The 10,669-nt window shown below is 40.4% G+C and overlaps 1 long non-coding RNA gene across 1 annotated transcript; it reads right to left on the bottom strand.

Annotated features, from left to right (window-relative positions):
- Positions 1 to 2,088: 2,088 nt before the first annotated feature.
- Positions 2,089 to 10,485, bottom strand: LOC145342719 (uncharacterized). Its single transcript, XR_013886593.1, has 3 exons — positions 10,355 to 10,485; positions 6,502 to 6,623; positions 2,089 to 2,414 (listed from the first exon to the last, which is right to left on the bottom strand). It is a non-coding gene; the product is annotated as an uncharacterized LOC145342719 (long non-coding RNA).
- Positions 10,486 to 10,669: the final 184 nt, after the last annotated feature.

Below are 10,669 nucleotides of genomic sequence, written 5' to 3'. Positions count from 1 at the left end.
CTTATCTAAGGGAGAATATACATCCGATAGAGGAAGTGCTGAGGAGGTTCACCAGACTAATCCCTGAGGTAGAGGGATTTGTTATGAGGAGAGATTGATCCCATTGAAACTTATAGTATTTTTACAGGGCACAACAGGGTACATGTGGGTAGGATCTTTTCCCTGGCTGGTAAGTCTAAAATGTGGGGTGTTAATTTCAGAATAAGGGGCAGGCCATTTAAAACTGAGACAAGGCGGATTTTTGTTTCATTCGGAGCACAGTGGGTCTTTGGAATTCTTTGTCTATTCCTTGTTAATGTTATTAAAACGTTATTCCTTGAGCTTCATTCGGACAGCATAGCTGACCAAAGACGGAAAGACAAGTGTAGAATTGGGAGCTAAAGTAGCACAGGACAGGAAACTTAGGTTAGATTTGCATACAGAACAAAAGTGTTTGACAAAGTGGGTAGCTAAACTGTGTTTGGTACTTCTAATGTAGAGGGTACCCCATCCTTAGGAAGGGACCACACTGTTAGCAGCAGCTAAAATATAAAAGGCTGGAGGGGGTTGGAGAAATTGTCTCATGCAAAAGGTGGGTCAATGGTGTAGGATGCCTCAGATCCTGGATGATGTTTTATTTCAAAGCTGCCAATCCCCACCATCACCTCAACTATTCACATACTCTCTATCTCTCTTAACTGTTTTTAATGTCTTATGTTCTTCATATTGCCTCGTATTGATGTTACTTTTATCATTTCCCCTTTTCCATTTAAGCACAGTACAGGTCAAACTACTTCTTTTCCCATATACACATGTGTGTGTTCTTTCACATCTGTTTTCCTTTAAATATTGCCCATCTATATTTTTTCCAGTTCTGATGAAAGGTCCACATACTAAGTGTTACCTTGTTCGTCCTCCCTTCAGATGCTATCTGACCTAAAACAGAAAATGCTGGAAATACTCAGCAAGTCAGGCAGCATCTGTGGGGAGAGAAACATGGTTAATCTTTCAAGTTAGTGACCTTTCACCAATTTCTCCAACACTCTCTGCTGATTTTCAACATCTGCCTAATCTTAGTAATATTGTCATTGACTCTTGTTAATATGAGCTACAGTCTCATGAATATATGGAAGGTAACAAGAATATAGTAGATATGATCTGCTTTTGACTTCCATTATCTGGTTATCTAGTCATTATCACATTGCTGTTTTTGGGGTCTTATGGTGTACAAATTTAAAGTTTATTTATTAGTCACAAGTAGGACTTACACTACACTGCAATGAAGTTACTGTGAAATTCCCCCCGTTGTCACACTCCAGCATCTTTTTGGGCAAATGTACCTAACCAGCATGTCTTTCAGACTGTGGGAAGAAACTAACACAGACATGGGGAGAACATGCAAACTCCACACAGACAATGACCCAAGTCAGGAATCGAACCCAGGTCCCTGGCGCTGTGAGGCAATGTGCACTGTGCCGCCCCAGGTGCTGCGCTGGGGTTACAACAGTAACCACACTTGCTTAAGTACTTAAGAGCTTTGCGATATTCTGAAATTGTGAAAAGCACAATACAAGTGAAATTCTTTTTTTCTAGCTATGGTTCAGTCTTTTGTCCTTGCCCATATATCACATGTTTATTAAAGTAGGTTAGAGATATTTTAGCTGAAGTTAGAACACAGAAAAACTACAGCACAAACAGGCCCTTCGGCCCACAAGATGAGCCGATCATATTCCTACCTACTAGGCTTATCTATAACTCTCAATCCTATTAAGTCCCATGTACTCATCCAGAAGTCTCTAAAAGACCCTATCGAATTTGCCTCCACCACCAATGACGGCAGCCGATTCCACTCACGCTCTGAGTGAAAAGTTGCTGAAACATATACTTAAGCATTGAAAAAGAAGCTCAGTCATCACAAGATGTCTTGTTGAAATGGATGGAAAGATCATAATGGAGGATAAAATTACTGCATTTACAAAAAAGTCAACAGAAAATAAATCAATAACATTGCTTTTGCATTTATTAGAAACAAGGCAGTATAATTTGTAAGAAGAAAGTGAAAGAAATAACTACATCTGATAAAACTTTTATCAATAACCTTGTTTTCCTGCAGTAAGAACCCTGTCATTGTTATATTTTAAAGTTTTAATTTTAAGCACTCAATAGCTCATTTTGTTAATATTGTATTTGTAATAGTGGCGCAGAATGATCAGTGACTCTTGGTGTATCTTGTTCATGCAGAGATTTTGCAAAGACATACATTCTATAACAAGCTTCTGATGTCATTTTGTGCATGCTACACAATTCTAGAGGGCACCTCCATACCTTTTGAAATGTCTGAATATATCAAGAATTTGCAGGTCAATTTTGTTTTTGTTCCTAATTTCCTCAATTCAAAACACAGTTGATGCATTATTTCAACCTTCAGGATCTTTCTGTAGATACAGAAGTAAAGAATGAAGGAACAAACATGTTCATTGTTAAAAAGTATCTCATGTATACAACTGGAAATTATACAGGCTGATTATATTGAAACATTCTGAGAATGAAGGAAATAGACTATATTGAAAGAGCTATTAGATTATTGAATTTAAATTCTGCTCATTCATTATAAATGGGTTGAAAATCTAGCCCTAGGTTCTAAATTAAGTTAATAATTTATCTTTTGTCTTTATAAAATGCATAAACCCTTTTGTTATAAAAAGCCTTTTACAGTAAAATAGTGATCTATTTGAGATACATCTTTTTTTAATTATTAAATATAGCATTGCTCCAAGGCTTCAGCTAGTGTCTAGGACTAAATCAAATCTCTAGTTTTGTACAACAATCAAGTGCCTGATTATTTAATATCAATAAAGTAAATAATGGAAAAAAAACTGCATTAAAACAAAGGTGAGGCGTTCTATAAACTTCAAAAGTGGTAAGACATTGTTTACATGGAGCCTGAAAATGTACAACTAGTGTACTCATAGAATAACGAAGAATTTTGTCAGACATTCCTGTATCAACTACTGTTAAATTTAACAGGGAATGATTATTTCTGAGACTTCTGAGAATTTATATATGATAGCATGATATGCTGCAATTGATCAGACACTGTTCTACAAATTCTACAAAACAGAATGGTTCTTCTTGGAATAGGAAAGAAAAATGGATAGTACCCATTTAAATAATTCAGAAATGATGATTAGAAACTCCTGTGATTATTACAAAGTTTTCTGCTCTGAGGATATCATTATCCACAAGTCTACATCTTAACTGATGGATTTTTCAGTAACAGGGATAATTTTACATCCTTGAGCTGATTAAATTCTGTTTTGCAGAGAAAACCTGTGTATCTCTCATTATTCTGCCAGTGGTATTTTTGTTTTTTTTTCAAACTGCTCTCTTCATTTCCAAATTGGTCTCCTAATTCCACTCAATCCCTAATTCTATCCAGCCCCTATCTAAGTATGGATTTCCTAATTCTTTATTGCATGTGTTTCAAGTTCCACCTTTTCTATTTCTTTCTCCTATATATTGCATCCTATTGATCTAAATTTTGATGACTCTTTTCATCATGGTGTCAACCTTCAGTAGCTGAATTATTTTCCCCCACCAGACCAATAGAATCGATGTTTCTCCAAATGGCTATTGTCTTGATGCCAATAACAAAACAAGATATCATATCAACCATAATGCAGAGGGGTGATTGTCTTTTAAGTTCACTTCAAGTTGAGAAACAGGAGTGTTTGCAGAGATGCGTTTCCTCAGATGGGTAGATCCTTTTGATGCCTCTGTGCAGGATTGGACACAATACATTGAACATTTAGGCTACTATTTTCAGGTCAATGGAATACAGGAGGAGGAGGACAAGAGGCAATCCTTCTGAGTGTGTGTGCCTACAATTTAATATGTAGCCTCACATCCTCAAGCATGCCCAACTCTAAGTTATTCACTGAGATACTTGAATTGGTGATAACACACTACTACCCGAACCCATCAGTAAAATTGCAACAATTTAAGTTCAACTCAATTGGGAAAGCCCCTGGGGGACTATTGCAACTTGTATCACCAAGTTTAGACAGATTGCAGAGCACTGAGAGTTCAGAATCACTCTCAGAGATATGCTACGCGAGTGTTTTGTCTGCGGAGTAAATAATGAGGCCATTGAAAGGAAGCTACTAGCAGAGACAGATATACATTTTAAGAAGAAGCACGAAGAAGGGCACACAGGATCTTCAGAGTGCACAAAATGGCACGGTTCACCAGTTAGGGCAGGAAGCTGCAGTCAGTAATGGCGCCAAAAACAAAGATGTAATTTTAAAATGGGAGGCAAATTCAGCCACAAGTAGAGTGAAAAGAATTAAAAGGGACAATCAATCGTCTTAAGATTGAAAAAGAATGTTACCCTTGTGGGGGCTCGTCACTCCCCCTGAAGCCTGCAGGTATAAAGAGGCTGAATGTTTTTTCTGCCACAGGAAAGATCACTTAAGACACCAATGTAAGTCAAGTCTACCCAGTAACAGAGTTAGTAATACATCACAAATGCATAATATGGAAGAGTCCAGTACTAAGAATTTAAATATTCACTCATTAACAACGTGAACGCAGGTAAGGTAGCCCCTATCACTGCGAAGCTTTTGGTAAATGGTAGGCCCTTAAAGATGAAAGTTGAAACAGGAATCTTTGCCATGAGGATAAGAAAATACACATTTTGATAATTACAATGAGTACAGTCATTGAGTTTGAGGGGTAGTGCAGCAAAACTAACAATTTACACAGGAGAAGCCATCAAGATAAAGTGATAAAGTACTTATAAGCTATTGGCAGTGGTCCACTCAGCTCCCAGTAACAGTCGTGTCAGACCAAGTCTTTTGGGTCTTGATTGGCTCAAAAGGTAACCAAGTTAAACTAAATTGCCTCTTCCATTTTCAGGGTGGAAGAGCCAATTACTAGGGGCATAAGTCTAAGGTGTGAGAGGCAGGATTTAAAGGAAATGTATGAGGCAAGTTTTTTACACAGAGGATGGTGGGTGACTGGAACTCGCTGCCAGGGGATGTAGTGGAAGCTGATATGATAGTGAGTTTTAAGGGGCATCTTGACAAATAGATGAATAGGATGTGAATAGAGGGATATGGTCCCTGGAAGGGTAGGTGTTTCAGTTCAATTGGGCAGCATGATCGATGCAGGCTTGGAGGGCCAAAGGGCCTGTTTCTGTGCTGTAATCTTCTTTGTTCTTTTTGTTCTTTGAATGGAGCTCTTCCAAGTACGGGAAGGGAGACTATCTGAGCTAATCAAGTATGAGAATGTTTTTTGTGACAACTTAGGTAAAATAAAGGAACTCCAGATGAAGATTTATGTGATTCAGAGGCAACCCCTCGTTATTTTAGTGAGCAAGACCAGTATCATACGTCTTGCCAAAAAATTAAACTGGATATTATCCAGCCAGTTCAATTCGCAGAGTGGGCAGCACCTCTAGTCCCCATGATAAAGCCTGAGAAGACTTTCTACGTCTGTAGAGACTACAAGTTCACAGTTAATCATGCTGCCAAAGTAGATAAATATCCAACCCCGAAGACTGAAGATCTGTACGCAAAACCGGCCAGAGGTCAAGTTTATACAAAACTGGATATAAGTCACGCATGTCAGCAACTTGAGTTTATGTCACAATAAACACACATCTAAGGTTTGTTCTAGTATATGTGTCTGTCCTTTGGGGTGTTGTCACCATATTCTATTTTCCACAGAACAATGAAAAATCTATTGCAAGGACTGCCATGAGTTGTAGTATACCTAGATGATCTTTTGACAACTGAATCGGCATAAGCTAACTTAGAAGAGATGATAGAGATTTCAAGAGCTAAAGTTCACCTCCAGACAGTGAGATAGTCTGTCTGGGGTATTGCGTAGATGTACAGGATTACACTCCATACAAGATAACTTCAGAACAATAAAGGAGCACCAGCCCCCAGAAACACATCTGAACTCAAGTTATTCTCAGGAATGGTGAATTACTATGGGAGTTTTCAACCAAATTTGTCAACATTATTGGTTCTCTTGCATATGCCGCTGAAGTGTTGGTTTTGGAAAATATCTCATGTGAGAGAGAAGCTTTTAATAGAGTGAAGCAATTGTTACATTCATGGAGTTTTGACTCAATTCAGGAATTGGTGTTAACCTGTGATGCCTCTCTATATGGCATCAATGCAGTGTTATTCTGGAAAGGCAACAGGGAAGCTGAAAAAGGCTTGAGAATGTGAATGATCAAGGAGCAAAAAATGTTGTGCCCATGAATTGAGAAAGAAAGATTATCAATAGTTTTGGGTGTCAAGAAATTGCACCAGTATTTGTTTGGTAAGCATTGTACCATTGTTTCTGTTCACAAACTGCTTTTGGGTCTTTTTAAAGAAGGCAAAACTATTCTGCCTATCACATTGGCAAGAATTCAGTGTTGGGTATTAATCCTCTCCATTTACTAACATACTTCCAAGCATTGACCTGTAACACATATAGCAAGTGTGGATACACTTAGTCATCTACCTTTGCTAAGAACTGTTGCACCTCTCTCAGGACCACAGGAAATTGTCATGGCATTGAATATCTTAGACATGTTGCCAGTCTCAGCGAAACAGATCAAATACTGGACAAGTTGGGATCCAGTACTGGCCAAAGTGAAGCACAAGATAACAATGGGTTTGGTTAATGAGCCAGTTTCTTAAGAGATTGAAACATATTTTATATGAAAAGATGAGTTAAGTTCCCAACATGGTATCATACTTTGGGGAGCAAGAGTAATGGTCTTTGTATCAGGAAGAACGTTTTTCTTTGCTGAATTACAGTGCCCATCCGGATATATTGAAGATGAAGATGCTCGCAGGAGTTATGTCTGGTGGCCTAGCATTGATGCTGACGTTGAGGGCCTAGTCAAGCATTATGAACTGTGCTAAGTGTAATGAAAGTTGCCTGCTGCAGCGCACTGCACCCTTGGGACAGGCCTGGCTGGCCATGGATACAAGTCCATATTGATTATGTTGGTTCAGTCATGAGCACAATGTTTTTGCTCTTTGTCGATGCAAAGTCAATGTGGATGGAAGTGTTTGAGAAGAAGTCTCCAATATCGCACACTACAGTGGAGAAATTACACCAATGTTTTACAACCACGGAATACCTAAAGTTATAGGACCTGATAATGGAACGGCTTTCATGAGTGCTGAGTTTCGGAACATCACTGATGTCAATGGTATCAAGCACTTACTACCTAGCATCCAACAGACTACCTGAATGAGCCATCCAAACCTTTAAATCTGGCCTAAAGAAGCACTCAGGAAGGTCCCTGGAGACTGGATTTCAGTTTTTTTCTGGGCTATGGAACCATTCCACACACATTGGGAATCCCAGCTTTGTCTCAGAAAGAGACTGAGCCTCGTGTTTCCAAATTTACCAGAGAGGGTTGAGACCAGCCAAATCAGCCAGAAAACAAGTCATGATTCATGTAATTCAACATGACTGTTTTTGCTGGATGAAGCCGTGTCTGTGGGTAATTTTGGAATTGGGTTGAGTTGGGTCCCTGGAGTCATTTTATGCAAAACTGGACCCCTGCCCCAACCAAGCAGACGTAGAAGGAAGAAACATCTGGAAACATGTAGACCATTTGAGAGCATGAGTTGCCCTAGTGGCTAATACTGACACCAGGAGTTATATTGCCATCTAGGAATGTTGTCAATTCTCCTAGCACTGAAGTACCTAGTCGTCCTGTAGCAAACAGAATTGATATCTCCATGGAAGCAGATAGAACTGAACTACCTCTGCCTGAAGAATCATCGTGGTTTCAGCTGACAGGAATCATGTGGAAGTACCCCAAATACGTGAGTTACGCTGCTCCCCGAGCATTCGGAAATCCCCTGAAAACTTAGGCCGGAATGTTACAGCTGCTCACGCTGGTGGGATTTTCCTATCCCACAGCAGTAAACGGGGATTTGGTTGCGTGCCAAATTCTCCGACTTTGCTGCTGCAGGAACGCAATATGAATGGCTGGTAAGATTGCACCCTTAGTTTATAATTGACTAAATTCATATACTGAATGTTTCATTATCTTGGACTGTGTAAATTGAGTATTGATATTTGTATAAATGGAGTTAGAGGAGGAAGGATGTGGTTATTGTCCTTTTTAAGGATCCATCTGCAAAGTAAGGGTTGAATGGTTCTCTGGTTCAATCAAGGAGCAGGGTGATGAGCTCAGGTTTCTGTTCCACACCTTCTCAGAAGCTGACTGGCAGCCATGAGGCTGCAAGCCTCTATATTATAGTTACATCTAAGTAAACATCACAGTTGTTATTTACCTAACTGGTGAACCAGAATTTTTGCATACACCATGTGCTGGTTCATCAGTGTCTCAGTCTTAATAATGCTAAATCCCTTCTCTCCATCCCAGAAAGTTATTCTTGTTTGTGAGGTGGCAACGGAAAAAAAATGTATTGAATAGATAATGAGCTTGTTGCAATTGCCTGGATCAGTTTTATCAATTATCTTTGTGGTCTCAAACTTCAATTTCTCTTTTTTAAAGAAAACAAGCCCAATTTTTAAAACTTTCCTCATGATTTAAATTCCTGATCTGTGAAATTGTCAGTTTGCTTTGTGTCCTTGCAGATAATCATTTTCCTATGGCTAGTTGATTTCATTCTGGACGCCATCAGCAATTTTTTTATAATGTATCATCTCTTTACTTATGTGACTTTATCTTACCTCTTTATTTCTGCCTATAACATAGTTCGAACCTACTGATCTGTATGGTGTTCTGTTCTCTTTCGTACAGCTTCTAGCTGTCAAGAACTTCCCTTTAATTTGCTGAACTCAATCTCACCAGCTAAATCTTTGTAATAGTGTGATTTACAGGTTTGTCTTTTTAAAAATTCATTTACTGCATGAATTGTAATTCAACCCAAGATCCTTCTGTTTATGAATCACTTCAACTGAGTGAACTCGTCCTAATGAATTAGTCATGTAACTTGTGCGACCACATTCAATGTACTTTGCAATTTGCAGGATTCACGGAGTTTTTAATCCAGTCTAAATTATGACTCACAAATATGAAAATAATACATATTTTACTGGAGCTTCAGGTTTTGTGAATGTGACTTTTGTTCATCTATTATTGGAATAAAAGGTGGAAAAGGATTTCTTCTGTTTCATGTTTCTTCTCTTAACTTGTCAGCTATTTAAAAAATAAACTATCTTATAGTCTTGCCTCTTTCTCCCATTTCTACCAAGCCTGCATCTCTTAAGGACACAAATGCAGTTTGTTTTTATTCACACCATAATGACAGATGGGCAAGATCATTCATCCCATCAATCCATCCCATCCAAAGAGGCTGTACTTAAGGCACTCAAGGTGGTATTTTAAGCGGTCCTATATGTGTGTGTTTTTTGTAATATTTCCATTGTTCTAGACAAAGTTTCTGGCATCAAATAATTTATTGTCTGTTTAAAGTTTAAAGGACGGCACAATGCTTACCACTGTTAACTCACAGTGCCAGGGAGCCAGGTGCTCTGGTTTCCTCTGACACTACCAAAGATGTGCAGGTTAAATGGATTCATGGAATCATAGAATTCCTACAGGCCATTCGGCCCAATGAGTCTGCACCAACCACAATCCCACCCAGGCCTTATTCCCATAACCTCACACATTTATGCAGCTAATCTCCTCACACTGTGGTCAATTTAGCACGGCCATTCAACCTAACCCACACATCTTTGGCCTGGGGGAGGAAACTGGAGCACCCAGAGGAAACCCATGCAGACACAAGGAGAATGTGCTAACGCCTCAGTTACCCAAGGCCAGAATTGAAGCTGGGTCTCTGGCGCTGTGAGGTGCCACCATGCTGCCCGTTGGCCATACTAAATTGACCATTAGTGTCAGAGGCATTAACAGGGTAAATATAGGCAGAGATGGGGACTGGATTGGATTGTTGTTGGTACAGGTTTGATGGGTTGAATGGCCTTTTTTCTGCACTGTAGAGATTCTATGATTCTTAGTGTCTTAGAAGAGGGCTTGCGTTCACACTGCAAATGAAGTTGCTGAGAAAAATCCCCCTCGTCGGCACACTCGGGCGCCTGTTCGGGTACACTGAGGGAGAATCTAGCATGGCCAGTGCACCCTAACCTGCCCGTCTTTCGGACTGTGGGAACCCGCAGGGAGAACCCAGAGACAGTGACCCAAGCCGGGAATCGAAGCCGCATCCCTGCCGCTGTGAAGCAGCAGTGCTAACCAGGGTGGCACCGTGTCTGGGGGAATGTCCCCCCGGTTTCCGAGGCCCGGCGGCTGGCGAAAAGAACGGTCCCGCTTGGGGGTTGGTAACATTTTAAACAAAACATCGGGGGGGGGGGGGCGGGGTACCTATTAATCTCGGGGAAGTATCGTCGATCAGATGGGTAGATGACTGTGGTGAATTGTTGGTGGCGGCATCCAAATCTTCGCTTGTGGTTGGCCTGCGGACTGGAGTAGGCCGCGTTGCCATGGCGATGGCAGCGGCGGTGTTGTTGCTGTGACAGGACCTTGGTGCGTGGAGGCTCTGATCCAGTTTTCTCTCTGTTTTTATTTCCCTTCCCCTTGCAGGACCTACGGACGGACGCTCGCGCGCTCTCTTCGACTCCGCCCCCCCCAACCGAACCCCAGCCCCGCCCACTTACCCTCCCCTCCGTTCTCCCTGTC

This window comes from Carcharhinus amblyrhynchos, chromosome 4, assembly GCF_965287045.1.
Source record: "Carcharhinus amblyrhynchos chromosome 4, sCarAmb.v2.hapA, whole genome shotgun sequence".
NCBI classification, from domain to species: domain Eukaryota; kingdom Metazoa; phylum Chordata; class Chondrichthyes; order Carcharhiniformes; family Carcharhinidae; genus Carcharhinus; species Carcharhinus amblyrhynchos.
Note: the sequence above shows the minus strand (reverse complement) of the source record. Positions and strands in the feature narration are given on the sequence as shown.